We start from the raw sequence: 16,283 nt of genomic DNA, 5'->3' as shown, positions 1-16,283 counted from the left end.
TTTGTAACCAACACTGTTGGTTACAAATAGACGGGTAATTGTAACGGACTTTAGAAATGTTAGTTTCAAATACCTCATATCATTGTCTAATCTAACAATTTATTGTAATTAACATTTTAAATGTTGGATACAATTATGCATTTATTTGTAACCATCATCTAAATTGTCCATTAAGATTGTGTGTATTTGTAATTAACATATTTATCGTCAGTTACAATTAAACATTCATTTTTAATAATACTTGGAGCTATTTGTAACTGATAAGTAATATGTTAGTTACAAAAGGGATTTTTTTTTTTTTTGCATTTAAATATTATATATACGGAGAAGATGTTGCCACATTTCCTGCAATAATATGGACATCATCTCTGCTGTTTTATGAACATCCCAACTTAAAGTTGATATTAAATAAACACCTACATATATAAACATGTACTCAAAACACTATAACATCCTATTCACCAATAAACGAATTCATCAACACAAAAAATTAAATCTCATACACAATAAATCTATTTACAAATCGTAGACACCCAAATGTGTCTCCCCAAAACCAAACCCAGTGATGAATACCTTTCATGCCATTTAATTATCGAACAAAGTGAAAGTGTGAAAAATCTAGTGATGAGGATGTTTTTATTAAAATATTTCTCTTTCTCTTTTCAAAATTATTTCTTTTCTTAATCCTATTTATGAAAAATAGCCAATCCAATTTGGTTTGGTCCATGATAAGGGTCCAGTAATAATATAGTTGGATTGAGCTTGAAAAGAGCTTTCCAATGATATATATTATAAGCCGTATTCCGATGAGTTATGAGGAAGTTATGGATTAAATTATATTAGGCCCAATGATTTTTAATGTGGCCCAATGATCTAGAGGAGGGCCTATTAATTATTATTCATAAAGTGATTAGGATTGATTTTAGTCTTCTAGGAATATCTAGAAGGTTCTTTTTAATTCTAATAAGTATAGGATTGATAATTATATTTTTAAAAGATGTTTTTTTTAGAATAAAATATATTAAACTGATTTCTTGCTTGGACGCTTAATTACCAGCAACCGGTGTTAAGGGTAATTACGCGTGGAAAAGCGCGTTGATTTTTAAACCAGTGCGAGACGACGAAGTCGTCGCCAGTCAATGACCTTTATCGCCTGGCGACGAGCTTGTCGTCTGGCGCCGACTCCTATCGTTTGCGAGGTATTTTATTCTTAATATGATTTTCTTCGATCCCGTGCTATTTTTTTTATAGATAGGGGTCGTATTTCCCTGTTTTCAAATCATCAACACCTAGAATTCTCTAATTCTCTCTCTCTCTCTAAAAGCTAGAAGCTTTCTTCTCTCTATTAATTTTCTAAACCTTCCCTCTCTCAAAATTCCTCACTCATTAGCTCTAGAAACACCTAGCCAAGTTCGAAGTTGTTTTCGCCCTAGACGTGAAAGGTTTGATATTTCTGAGGGTTTGGTCCCAAATCCCGATTTCAATTATTTAATTGTTTGATTAATATTTTCCTTGAAGTTACTAACGTGTGTATTTAGTTATTAGAAAGAGATATGAGGCATCGAAGTAAGTAATTTAATTGCTTTATTGATCTTTTGATATAGAAATCATGCTTAGATTATTATTTTGATTCTTAGTATCATGTTAGGATGTTATATTTCTTCCTAGTATCATGTTTAGGGTATTAACTAAGATTTCTAATATCAAGTATGATGCTTCCTATTTCTTTCCTAATATCATGTTAGTATCATGTTAGGGCTAAAGCTTTAATCTTTATTATTTAGTGACATGTTAGGGTTTGTTATTAATATTGTTAGTATCATGCCTAGGATCTTGCTAATAATATTATGCTTTAACATTATGATTATTATGATTATTATCATGATTTATGATTATTTAATTATTATTATTATTATTATTAAGTTGCTTGATGTTTATTGTTGTTATTACTTGATCACACCTTTTTATGCATGTTTAAAGAGAATTTGTACTTGTAATCACGCTTAATAAAATAATTAATAATCTTGTTTAGGCTAATATGATTATAATTCAAGTGATCGCCAATAATGGATTTGTTTATGCATTAATATTCAACCAACACAGATAAACGGGTTTAGGGTTAACCTATTGATTGTATGTTAGTCAGAAAGCGCACATGAATGCGAGAAGAATAAAGTAGAGGCCTATTTTTAGGGTAAGTTCAATCTCTTTTAGGTTGGATTTTTACCTTCATCCCCGAACTTCCAGTCATGGTTCCAGACCTATTAGAGTTAACGATCTACTGGATTGTTAAGTGGTGTAACGAACCTTCACCATGTGAACGGTTTACAAGTTCCTAAAACTTGTTGGCGACTCTTTTACTCTAGGTTCCTTCCCTTTGGATGCCACCATACTTTAGTGTATGAACATAGTGGGGCTCGAGTGTGGGATGACTTGAAATATTCCCTACACTAATCAACAAACAGTTAACTATAACTACATATGAAATCAAATTAGAGTTATGCATTGATGAAAATATAACTAAATAAGTTCATTTAACAAATATTTTTTTCTAATGAAATTTGCCTGATGTTCTTGAATTTCATTCAATTCCTTTTCATTCGTAAGCAATTTTCCTTGATGAATATACTTGCAAAATACCATTAATTAATATATAGAATTTCAAATACATTCAATTGGTGAGTAAGCAACTACAAGTGCAAAAAATTAGATACCCCATTCGTATTTTGCAAGTGAAAAATATATAGAACAAAAGGCCAAAAACTCATAAGACGAAGATTGTTAGGAAGTGATGGCATAAACTACCTGGTGATCTTGAATCCTTAACATATCAAACAATGGATACTATTTAAGAATTCAAATAGAGCCAATTTGAGCTACTTTATGATCTTTTTTTTTTTTTTTTAAGAAAAAGCTAATTATGATCTTATCTACAATAACAGAGAAGAAAAGACATAAGATATTCATAGCAGCTCAAGATAGCAAAAATAGATATTCTGTATATATTCAAAAGTGTAAAATGCTCACAAAGAAAAAAAATGCAAATATATGAAAGTCCAATACGTGACAGCCAGGGATAAACTATTTGATCAAATTAAAATATGAAGCAATATGTGATGCTCAAGAGACATCTTTTCTGTTATAATAAACACGAAGTGTATTAGAGAAAAAAAACAACATAAAGGCAAGACATATATAAATAAAAACATTTATGCATGTAAAGGAACTTTTTAATTACACATTGATAAAATAATACCCGACATCTACAGAAGCAAACTACCTTGAAAACCTCAAGTATAACTTTCCTTTCACGCCTAACTAAACCGATATAGCAAACACAACCCTCTAACTCTAGCATACATCTTCTGGTTAATAGTATGTTTTATAAACCATCAAACCTATTTCACAAAAGTTCCATCTCCTATTAGCATAGTAGTAATACCCCACAAAAAAAACTAAGAACTTTCACCAATAAGTATGATCAGTGTTACATTCAAAGAAAATATTATTTAATATATCAAGCAACAAATATAAAAAAGTCCAACAAAAATATGAAAGATTATATTATCTGGTATGGTTGCAAGATCCTATATCACTTCTTCAGTCGAAACCCCACTAAAGCTTTCAAAGAGGAATTCACAAGTTTTCATATATTTGTATTCCCCTAAACATTACCAAGAGTGCAACAAAATTCTTTTTTCTTTTCCTTTTTGACCTAAAGTAAGCTTTTCATTGGGGAATGACATGAAAGAAAGAGTACCTCCAATTACTCTTTCATGTATGTATAAGCTTTTATACAATATAATCTAATTTCCCTTTTTCTTCACTAATTTCTCCTAATATAACTTAACATCTTTGATATATTAGTGATCAAAACTTATAATGATATATATATTTATATGATTTAATTTTTTTAAAAAGTTATTATAAAACATTTTAATCACAACTATATATGATAAAGTATCACCTAAACTATAAGTACAACAACAATTCTTTAAATGTCCTCTTCACTAATTCAACAACATAAGTGTGCACAAAACAATTATGGAATGATTAGTAATAGAACAACATTGGAAAATCCTATAATGTTATGATTCTCATCCTACATTGCGAAACGAGTTCCTTTAATCATATCACAACCTTTAATAGGAAGTTTATTTCAGTTTTTAACTTACCCTTAACCACATTTATCCTAATTTAACTCTTTCTCAATTCCATACCTTAAATTTATCACTTTTTGATTGATATTGATCTTTACTATTAACTATACTACTTTAAATTCATATGCATGCTTTCATTTCTCAATATGAGATTTCTTTATTTTAGTATTCCTCATTTGGTTTATTTATACATTCCGACCTTTTTTATAATAACTTTTCTGGTTGAGGAGAACTAAAACCCAATGTAATCAAAGCTTGCATTTAGACAAACACCGAAGCAAAACCAATATGTTGCACAAACAATTATCTTCCTTTATTGTGTTTTTTTAAGTGTATAATTTCTTATTTCAGTTTGTTTTTTTAATGAAATGTAAAAAAAACACTCATTAAATTATACAATAATTCAAAAGAATTCACCAACATATACAAACAACCAAGAAAAACAAAAATATCCACAGCTTTTTTTAAAAAAAAAAACCAATATATAAAACAATACATCAGCTTTTACTATGTAAGATTCCTAACTTATCCATAAAGCAACAATATATTATAAATACTTCCTTAAAGCAAAAACAGAAAAAGAAAAAACACTACTCATCATACCCTTCACAAACAAAAATATCCAAGTGACACAACACAGCAACAAATCTTTGACAAATCTATATAACAACCACAAAATACAAACACGTAATATCAATTATATTACCTATTCTTTCGTTTTTTAAAAACTTAAAAAAAACGAAATGTAATTTCCTCATGAGATGTTGACTGCTCTTAATTTTCCCACCAAGTTCATTTCTTGGATCATGTAGTGTGTGACTACTCCATTTTTCTCTCTACTGCTCAATGGTGGTTCTTATGGCTTTTTTAAAGGGAAAAAGGGTGTGAGACAGGGTGATCCTGTGTCCCCTCTCTTGTTTGTTATTGTGATGGAATACCTAACCAGACTTCTAAGGAAAATAGGCAAGAAGAAAGAGTTCAAGTTTCACCAAAGATGTGCTCATTTGGCTCTTAATCATTTGATCTTTGCTGATGATTTGAGGTTATTCTCTTATGGTAATACTGAATCTGTTAAACTTCTTATTAGAGCTTTGAAAACCTTTGAGACAAGATCAGGGCTTCAAGCAACCTTGATAAAACAACAATTTATTTTGGGAAGGTTCAACAGCAGGTTCAGAATAGTATTTTGGTGAATTCTGGGTTTGTCATTGGTGATATGCCTTTTAGGTATCTTGGTATTCCCTTAAATTCCAAATACCTAAAAGTGAATAATTATGATAGTCTGATTGATAAAATGTTGGTGAGATTGCAGTGCTGGAGTAGCAGAAACTTGTCTTATACTGCTACAGTTACCTTTATTAATTCTGTTCTTATGAGTTTGCATACATATTGGGCTTAATGTGTTCTTTTACCTAAGACAATTGTGGATAGAATTAACCAACTGTAGACACCCATTTGTGTCTCCCCAAAACCAAACCCAGTGATGAGTACCTTTCACGTCGAATCATAATCTAATGAAGTGAAAGTGTGGAAAGTTTAGTGTTGCGGATAGTTTTGATTTATTTTCTCTTCTCTCTGTTTTTGAAAACTTATTTTAAGAAAATAGCCAATCCATTTTGGTTGGTCCATGATATGGGTCTAATAGTAGTGTAGTTGGATGGGGCTCAAAAAGAGCTTTCCAACGATATATTATAAGCCCAATTCCGATAAATATTGAGGAAGTTATGACCAATTTACTAAACTGGACCCGGTTTGTGCGTTATATGCGGCCCAATGATCTAGGGGAGGGCCTAATATAGATTTATCATTCCTAATGCAATTAGGAATGGTTTTAGTCTTCTAGATTCTTCTAGAAGGTTCTTTTCATTCCTAATTCAATTAGCATTGATAAATTGACTTTTGTTGACTTTTCAGAGTTTTAATTAAAATCAAAGAGCATTTTTGAGGAAAAATACGATTTTATCCTCTTGTACGGCAATTTTTATCTGATTTTAAGAAAATGCGTGAATTTCTGAATCAGCGGCAAACGCCAGTTGTAGCGCCTGGCGCTACGCTTGGCGCCTGGCGCTAGCATTGGCGCCTGGAGTTAATGATGGTGTCTGGCGCCAATAGCCAGCGTTGGCGCTAATTCGGTTTTATTTGCGCCAGAACTCTGTTTTTGATATTTTATACTTTTGGCTAATTTTCTTCATAAATAACGTCGTAAAAACTCCGTTTTCATTCACCAACTCTCATCAAGATTCTCTTGATTACTCTCTCTCTCTTTTTCTAAACTAGCTTATCTCAAATATAAAAATTCCGCATTAGATCTAGATACACCTAGCCATATTCGAAGTTGCCTTCGCCCTAGACGTGAAAGGTTTAATTTCTGAGGGTTTGAATTGGTCCCAAATCTCTCTTTCAATTATTTGACTTGAATATTGTTTTGTTTATTATTTTCCGTGAAGTTACTAACGTGTGTATTTTGTTATTAGAAAGAAGTATGAGGCATCAAAGTAAGTACTTTAATGGTTTATATTGATGTTATGATGTAGAAATCATGTTTAGGTTGTTATTATGATATTCCTAGTATCATGTCTAGGGTAACTTTAATATCAAGTGTGATTAAAAGTATGATGCTTCCTATGTTCTTCCTAATATTTATGGTTGTTAGTATCATGTTAGGGTTAAAGATTTGATTTTTATTGCTTAGTGACATGCTAGGGTTTGTTATTAATCTTGTTAGTATCATGCCTAGGATCTTGCTATTATTATTATGATTTAACATGATTATGTTAATTATGATTAATTTTATTATTTTGATTATAATTATAATTGTTATAATTTATGATCATGATTATTTTAATTATTATTTATTATGATTTATTGATTTATTATGTTGCTTGATTTTTATTGTTATTGCTTGATCACACCTTTTATGCATGTTTAAAGGGAATTTTATACTTGTAGTCACGCTTATATAAGATATTTAATAATCTTGTTTAGGGTTAATATGATTATAATTCAAGTGATCGCCAATAATAGATTTATTTGTGCATTAATATTCAACCAACATAGATAACAGGTTTAGGGTTAATCCTATTGATTGTATGTTAGTCAGAAAGCGCACAAGAATACGATTAGAATAAAGTAGAGGCCTATTATTAGGGCAGGTTCAATCTCTTTTAGGTTGGATTTGTACCTTCATCCCCGAACCCTATTTGGTTCAAGACCTTATGGAGTTGACGATCTCTTAGATCGTTAAGGGGTGTAACCTTCACCCTGTGAACGGTTTACAAGTTCCTAATAAAACTTGTTGGCGATTCTTTTGCTTTATCTTCTTTCCCTTTGGACGCCACTGTACTTTAGTGTATGATCACAGTGGGGTTCAAGCTAGGGGGTTAACGCTTGAAATATTCCCTACAGTTTTTAGTGACTCCACTGGGGAGGATTTCTATTTTAATTCCTGAATTTGTTTCGGCAATGATTTAGAATGAGTGGATAAGACTTGAAACGTTCTAAGTATTTCATGTGCTTAATTTTGATTAACATTATTGTCATATGCATAAAAAAGATCTCATTGGAAAGACCATCCGTAATGAGTAAAAAACATAGGATTTTACACGTAGGAAATTTGAGAAATATCTTTCACAACTAGGACCGAAATAACACTGCGCGAAGCTGGTAAATTTTATCGAGCACAGAAAGCTGTTGAGGCATGTAGGAATTAGCGTCAGCGACCAGAGTATTGGCGCCAGACATTTAACTGTAGCGCCAGATGACAGGCTTGTCGCCAGGCGCTACAGCTAAAACTTGGCGCCAATCTCCGATTGCTGGCGCAAAATTCTTCCAATACCGAGCAAGAAATATGCGTTCTAATTTCGACCAGTTTTTCGCATTGTTTGCTCGATCCTACTTCCTTATTGAGTTTTTCTCACTTTTCTGAAACCCATATGTGTTCTACATATGGACATAAACCTCTGGGAATTCATGCTCCATCTACCTGATTAAACACTCTGAGAAACAATGGGTACATCCGAGAATGTTGAACTCACCAAACCATGGAAGCGAGTTTTTCTAAAACTCGCGGTGTCCCATCCACACGCGCCAACCCTTCACGGTTAGGCTTCCGCGCGGTGCATCCGGACAATTAACCATGGACCCTCTATTGACTAAACCATATCCCGAACTTTAGAGAACTAGAGCCATGGTTAGGTTGCAAACTCATTGCATCATATTGTGCCTACTTGACTAATTGTGCATTATTTGTTGTGCATATACTCTGATTTCTTGACCGTTTGTTTGACTTGTGTTGAGATTTAATAAATTAATGACTTAAAGAACTTTTCCTAATTAATTAATTAATTAATTTGAGTCAATAAATTTTAATATTTTAATCAGAATTGACCTTGTACGACTTTAGGCATACCCATGTTGATTAATAACACCGAAAACAGTCCTAGATTGAAGCTCCAGCGTTGGCGCCAAAGTCTGGACTGTAGCGCCTCTCTGTGGAGTGTGGTGCCTGGCGACAACTCTGTCGTTTGGAGCTACACTACACAGTGCGACGCCAGTCCTGTCGTTTCGCCGACAGTTTGGATTATCGGTCGAGTCATCACCTAGTGTCTAATTAACCAGTTTGCTAATTAATTCGGTTAATTTTCACTGTCAATAGTATTTGGTTGAGTCATTAATTAAGTTTAGGCACTAAGTCCCATGGTCTTACACAAGAGTCCAAGCATGTCAGTTACACTCAACGCACACACCAATATACACACATTGACCATGTCTAAGAGAGTCTTGTATGCGCGTTTTTTTTTCCGTCATTTTTTTAGGGGGGTAAGTCGGATATTAATCCTCCATTTTTTCTAAAAAAAATATACTATACTTAGCTCTTAAAAATATACACATTATTTTTGCTTATTTTTTCCAAAAATATACACCCATTTTTTTTTCCTCTTTAAAAAAAAAAACCGTAAAGTCAAGTTGATTTGAGTCAAGTAATTAAAACGCAAAATGGTTTAAATTACAGCGCGTGGTCAAGAAAGGAAGGACGGTTAATCAAAGACAACCTTTTCGTACAAATCCAACTTTTCGAAAAACCCATAGCTCGTAAGAGGAAAGCTAAGACCATAATGGCAACACAAGAAGAAGTCAATGAGCTTAGGAACCAACTGGTTCCGTGACTGAGGCACTGAAGCTCCTCACACTTAAGATCGATGATCCCGTGAAAAAACAACAGATGGACCTCATGTAAGAGAGTCTAAGCAAGCTATCTAGCGACTACAAGTTTCAAGGGCTTACTTCACAAGGGGTCTCGGTGGACAAAGATCTTCTTCCGCAGAAGTTCAACGCCAACGACATCCCAAAATTCAGAGCAACTGACAACCCTTACTTTCATTTAAGAGCATTCGAAACAATAATGAGTATTAAGGGTATCGATAAGAAGGTTTTCCCCTCTCTGTTCTCACTATCTCTCGAGACCGTTTGCCAACAATGGTTCTTTTCTCTCGAGAAAGAAAAGACCTCTACTTGGGAGTCCACAACAAACGCTTTCGTTGATAGATACAAGTGCAACATTCAAGTTGAGACTGACCATAGAAAACTTGAAATCCTCAAGCAGAAAGAGAACGAAGGCTTTACCTCTTTCTTTAACAAATGGAGAGAAACCTCAGCTAAGATGATTGAGGTGCCAAGTGAAAAAGTGTCTGTAAGGTTTTTCATCAAAAACCTTTAAGAAAAATACTCCAAGCATCTCAAGTATCAAAACAATCTCCATACCTTCAAGGCCGTCTATGACATTGGGATCAATATTGAAGACGACCTGGCTAAGTTAAAAGCTGCCAACAATAACTCCAACAGCGGCTGGAAAGGAAAGAAGAACGACAATCCTTCTTCTTCCAAAACCACCCACTCAAACATCGTTAGCACTTTTAATTTAGGTGAAGTCCTTGATATGAACAATCAAGGACAAAAGAAACCATTTAGGAGAAACTTTACTCCTATTGGCATGAGTTATGACACCGCATTTGATCGATTAAATGAAAAAGGTCTTATAACTCCTATTGGACCATCTGGGGACCCAGCAGTCGAAAAGAGGTCGGCTAATTGGAACCCCAATGCACATTGCAAGTACCATCAAGGTAGGGGCCATCTCACCGAAAACTGTTGAAAGCTTAAGGAAGCTATCCAAGACTTAATCGATAACAACAAACTACCATTGCCCCCTGCCAGTAAGAAGCCAAGCATTGATAATGCGCCTCTCGCTCATGCTTTGGCTATTTCTGATGAGGAAAATGAGGTTGACCGCTCGTCTCTCATTAAACCTATCAAAGAAATCCATGCCATTGAAGAAGACGAGAAGATATTCTTCGACGCCATGGATAGCCTTCCAGAACCGGCAAGTAAAGAAGACATAAAATCGCTCACACTGTCTATGATGGAAGGGTCGCATTTGCTACGTGAAACTCTCAAAGCTATAACGGAACTTCAAAAGAAATATGACGAGGTTCCACCCTCGAAAAGTAAATCCAAGCACTAGTAGAAAAAAAGCATTAGGCACCGGTTCAAACCCGGCCTAAGGCACCGGTTTGAACCGGTGCCAATTTGGGGGGTGCCAAAAACCCAATTTTTAGCACCGGTTCAAAACTGGTGCCATAGGGTCAAATAGGCACTGGTTAACTGGTGCCATAACTTCTGTTTTTTTTTTTTTTTGGGAATTAAAGTCAATTGGCACCGGTTTCATGTATTTTTTTTTAGTTTTCTTTATCCACATACACACATAATATTTTATCCACTTAAATGAAATGAATATTGATCAAAATTGATCATTAAATAAGAAATATAATCAGAAACATATAACAAGCTTGAATAATACGAAATATATTGATGATTAAATTGTTATTTTACAATACAAAAAAATAAAATAAATTATAACATCAAAATCTAGAAAAAAAAACATTATAACATGAAAGAAAAAAAAAATTACACATCAAAGAATAAAAAAACTACAACATTGAAATCAAAATTCCAAAAGCAACACCTTGATTCTTCACCTGCATCAATTAAAACACCGACATTAATAAACTCACTGTAAACTAAAATTACGAAAAATAAGATTCAAACCCAGAAAAAAATTGAAATTCAAACCCAGAAAAAAATTAAGATTCAAACCTAGAAAAAAAAATTAAGATTCAAACCAAGAAAAAAAAATTGAAATCGCAAAAAAATTAAATCGAAAAAAAATTAAATCAAAAAATGCCCAGAAATGGAAAAAAACCCAGATAAAAAATAAAAATTAAAAAACCTAGAAATCGAAAAACAAAAAAACAAAATTGAAAACAAAATATATTAAAATCGAATAAACAAAAACAAAAATCGAAAAAAAATTCAAAATCAAACATAAGAAAAAACAATTAGAGAAATCGAAAAATAAAATATCAAAATCGAAAACAAAACATATTAAAATCGAATAAACAAAAATCGAAAAAAAAAATCAAAATTGAAAACGGAAAAAAAATAACCCAGAAATCGAAAAACAAAAAATTAAAATCGAAAACAAAATGTATTACAATCAAAATCGAAAACAAAATGTATTAAAATAAAAATCGAAAAAAATAAATCAAAATCAAACCGGTTCGTGGTGTTGCATGTGCTCGTGGTGGTTTCCGTGGTGGTGTTCGTGGTGGTCTTCGTGGTGGGCTTGAAGGAGAAGGAAAAGGAGACGTGGTAGCGAAAGGGAAGGAGGAGGAGATGAGAAAGGGAAGGAGGAGATGAGAAAATCTGGTGAATGATGAGCGAAAGAGGAGGAGATGAGTGGTGAATGATGAGCGAAAGAGGAGGAGAAGAGGAGAGAGAAAGAGAAGGAGAGAAGAGGAGGGAGAAGCGGCGAGATGAGTGTAGGGTTTGGGGGGGGTTTATATATGGGAGATTTTTTTTTTTTAATTATAATAATGCTGAACCGGTTTTTTTATTAATTGAGGAGCGGTTTTGGGCACCAGGCCAAACCAGTGCCTTTTCTCTTCTTCTAAAATCCCGCCCATTTCTGGACCGGTTTTGGGCACCAGTTTAGCCTGAACCGGTGCCATATGGGGGGTGCCTAATGCTTTTTTTCTACTAGTGAAGAGATAATTTACACCCATGGGAATGACCTATGATGCTACTTTTGATCATCTCTATGATTAAGGACTAATCAAACCTATTGGTCCTACAGAGGATCCAACACCAGAAGAGCGATCTCTAAGGTGGGATCCCAGATCCTACTGCAAGTACCATCAAGGAAACGGTCATACCACAAATGAATGCTACAGGTTTCAAAACCTCATTCAAGATCTTGTGGAATCCAATAAGATCTCATTACCTCTAGCTAGCAAGGGAACGAATTATGAGGCAAAGCGTTTTCCTTTACAAGTCACTGAAAAACCCAAGAAGAGTAACATAATTTACACTCCAATTTGGATCCCATATGCACAAATGTTCGAAATGCTCTCCGAGAGTGGCGAGATCAAACCTCTTGAACCGAGACCATTCGAATCATTGAAAAGGACAGATAGATATTACTATCAGTATCATCAATCAGGGGGTCACACTATCGAAAACTGTTTCAAATTCAAGGATTTAGTTCAGAAAATGATTGATGAAAAGAAACTAGTCCAAGTTCCACAAGAAGACGATGCAACCATTAATGGAGTTTGGGATAGTGATGAAGAAGATTTCTACTTAAAATATATAGTAGGGTCTCCACCGTCTGTGTCATACGCCATGGATGACTTTTGGGCTAAAGAAGACTCATCGATAGACGTCCTCACAAGATCCGGGAGAATGCAACCTCCCGTTTCAACACAACCTATGCCGACCACACAACAAGTTCCCATACCTATCATTGAAGACAATGATATCGTTAAGCAGTTTAAGAAGACAAAAGTTGAGATGAACGTATGGAAACTTTTGGCATCATCTCGAGAACATAGGTTGGCTGTAATGAATGCCTTGGACAAAATAGGATAGATTCTGACACTACTCCTGAGGGGTTAGCCAACTTCCTCACAAGTGATCTTCCTAGTCCAATCAATTTGATCACCTTTTCTGACAAGGATTTACCTCCAGAAGGTGACAAACATTACAAGGCATTAAACCTCACAGTAGTTTGCAAGAGAATGAATGTCCCTATGACTCTTGTAGACAATGGATCGGCCATCAACGTCTGTCCACTTAGAACTGCGAGGATGCTAGGCATAAGGGATGAAGATTTAACTCCATCTACACAAGGAATAAGGGCCTACGACAACACTCGTCGTCAAGCTCTTGGTAAAATTACCGTGAACGTAACGGCAGGAGCAATAGAACATGCTACTACTTTCTAAGTAGTAGACATTAAAGCTTCATTCAATTTGCTGTTGGGGCGCCCTTGGCTTCATGACCTAAAGGCCGTTCCCTCATTTCTCCACCAACAAGTAAAAGCTATAGTTGGGGGAATTCCTATCACCATCGATGCTTCACCTATGAGGATCAATTCCATAGAAAACCCAATAATTAATGTGGAGCACGACGAGGATGATGAAGATCTATGGGGCTTTAACGAAGAAGTCTCCTTAATCCAGGAGGATGAAAGGACCCCTCTTTGCCATGACCCCCATTCCAACATGATTGTAAATGCTATTCTAAAAAAACAAGGACATTTTCCTGGGATGACCCTAGGAAAGAAGAAAGGAATAGCAAAATCGCTGGAGTCACCTAGCCTCCCAAAGTTAGACACTTTTGGACTTTGTTTTGATCCGACTCGGAAAGATCTCAAGCGAGCCCAGGAAAAATCAAAGGCACGTAGAGACACTCGCACTCAAAAGAAAGCAATCTCAATGGATCATTACCCTCTTATACTTAATGGTCAATTTATAAAAGAGGGAGAGGACTATCCATGCCATGAATTTCCCAAGCCATTTTTGTAAACGGCATAAGGTAACCGGGATTTGAGATTTTCTTGGATTGTTACTTCTTAGATGAAATCCCAACTCCTGTCCATAAGGAGAAAACACCCCCATGCTTTGACTAACGTCATGGGATTACTATTTGGGCGAGAAAAGAATGAGCCAACTTGCAGAGAAGATAACTCCTTGCTCATTCAAACATTCTTACAAAGCGAAAGCTTCGATCCCTCGAAGCTAATCACTCCAGCTGAAGGATCACTACAAGGGTGGCGCGAGACTATCAAGGTGACTACTCCAAGTGGAAGAAAAATATCCATCACGACAGGGCAAGGACCAATGTTTGAAGAGTCTTCAGAGTCAGAGTCTGAGTGGAGTCTCTCCCTATAGAGTCTTCTAGGTCTTTAGTAGTAGCACCTCCTCCCTCTATTTCTTTTCCTAGAGTAGTTAGTGATCAAGTCCCTGAGGACATATCACTCTTTGATGTAATGATCTCAGAGTATAATAATATTTCTCCTTCTCCTTATTTCTTGTGTTCTTCTCTAACCAGAGATGACGAGCATTGCTTAACTAACGATAAAAAAAATAAAGAAATTATTAAAGCAATGGAAACACTCGAAAAGAAAACACCGGTAATTGAAGAAACTGAAATGGTTGATATCTCAAATGATTCAATCAATAAAAGAGAAGTTAAAATCGGACTAACACTTAACGAACAAGAAAGAACCGATTTAATTAACTTACTTAAATAATTTATCGATGTATTCGCTTGGTCATACAAAGATATGCCAGGCATTAATAGAGAAATAGCTCAACACACTATACCACTAATTCCAGGAATGAAACCCGTAAAACAAAAGTTACGTCGAATGAAACCCGACGTAGTTCTTAAAATAAAAGAAGAAGTCCCAAAACAAATAACTGCAGGTTTCATCAAGGTATCCAAATACCCCTAATGGGTCGCCAACGTCGTCCCAGTTCCGAAAAAAGACGGAAGGGTAAGAATGTGTGTCGACTATCGAGATCTAAATAAGGCAAGTCCAAAGGAAGACTTCCCTTTACCACACATCGATATTCTGGTAGATAACACGACAAATCACGCACTTCTCTCATTCATGGATGGGTACGCAGGTTACAACCAGATTCTCATGGCAGAAGAAGACATGGAGAAAACAACTTTCATAACACCATGGGGCACTTACAGCTACACGGTAATGCCATTCGGGTTGAAAAACGCGGGTGCTACTTACCAACGTTTAGCAACTGCCTTACTCCATGACATGATGCATAAAGAAGTCGAAGTATATGTCGACGACATGATTGTAAACTCAAAAGACCGCCTAGGCCATCAAGTAGCCTTAAGAAAATTTTTAAAATATAATATGAGGTTGAACCCATCTAAGTGTGCTTTTGGAGTCACCTCAGGCAAGCTTTTGGGTTATGTCATAAGCTCTAGAGGAATAGAGATAGACCCAACCAAAATCAAAGCTATCATGTCGATGCCACCGCCCAAAACCGAGAAACAGAGTCGAGGATTTATTGGCAGGTTGCAATACATAAGTAGGTTCATATCAAAATTGACGACAATATGTGAACCAATCTTCAAAAATCTTAAAAAGAATGTACCAGTGATATGTGATGACGAGTGTCAAAAAGCCTTTGAAAAGATCAAAGCCTATCTCGCAAATCCTCCCGTATTAGCACCAGCACTTCCCGGAATACCTCTTAGGTTATATTTGATGGTTACCAAGCTATGCTAGCACAAGAAGTAGAAGGCATAGAAAACGCAATCTACTATCTAAGAAAAAAGATGCTCGAATACGAAACACGCTATACACCACTTGAGAAGTTGTGTCTCGCCTTGGTGTGGGCCACAACCAAGTTAAGACATTACATGCTAGTGCATACTGTCTTCTATTCTCCCGATTAGATCCACTCAAGTATCTATTCGAGAAATCTGCACTCAATGGACTCATATCGAGATGGATAGTCAATTTAGCCCAGTTTGATGTAAGGTTTATGCCGCAAAAAGCTATCAAAGGATATGTGGTGTCAGACTTTCTAGCAGACTTTCCAATAGAAGACTCGACGCCAATACAAGACAAAGAATTTCATTATGAAGACTTGATGGTCACTAAAGATAATACCTGGACCTTGTACTTCGACGGAGCCTCAAACCAAAAGGGATGTGGCGTTGGAGTATTACTAGTATCACCTAAAGAAG

At 35.2% G+C, this 16,283-nt stretch overlaps 1 long non-coding RNA gene across 1 annotated transcript; it reads right to left on the bottom strand.

Annotated features, from left to right (window-relative positions):
• Positions 1-10,991: 10,991 nt before the first annotated feature.
• Positions 10,992-11,897, bottom strand: LOC110713134. The gene is made up of 2 exons (XR_002509777.1): positions 11,773-11,897; positions 10,992-11,194 (listed from the first exon to the last, which is right to left on the bottom strand). It is a non-coding gene; the product is annotated as an uncharacterized LOC110713134 (long non-coding RNA).
• Between the last annotated feature and the right edge of the window lie 4,386 nt (positions 11,898-16,283).

The sequence above is a fragment of the Chenopodium quinoa genome, unplaced genomic scaffold (genome assembly GCF_001683475.1).
Source record: "Chenopodium quinoa cultivar QQ74 unplaced genomic scaffold, ASM168347v1, whole genome shotgun sequence".
Lineage (NCBI taxonomy): Eukaryota > Viridiplantae > Streptophyta > Magnoliopsida > Caryophyllales > Amaranthaceae > Chenopodium > Chenopodium quinoa.
Note: the sequence above shows the minus strand (reverse complement) of the source record. Positions and strands in the feature narration are given on the sequence as shown.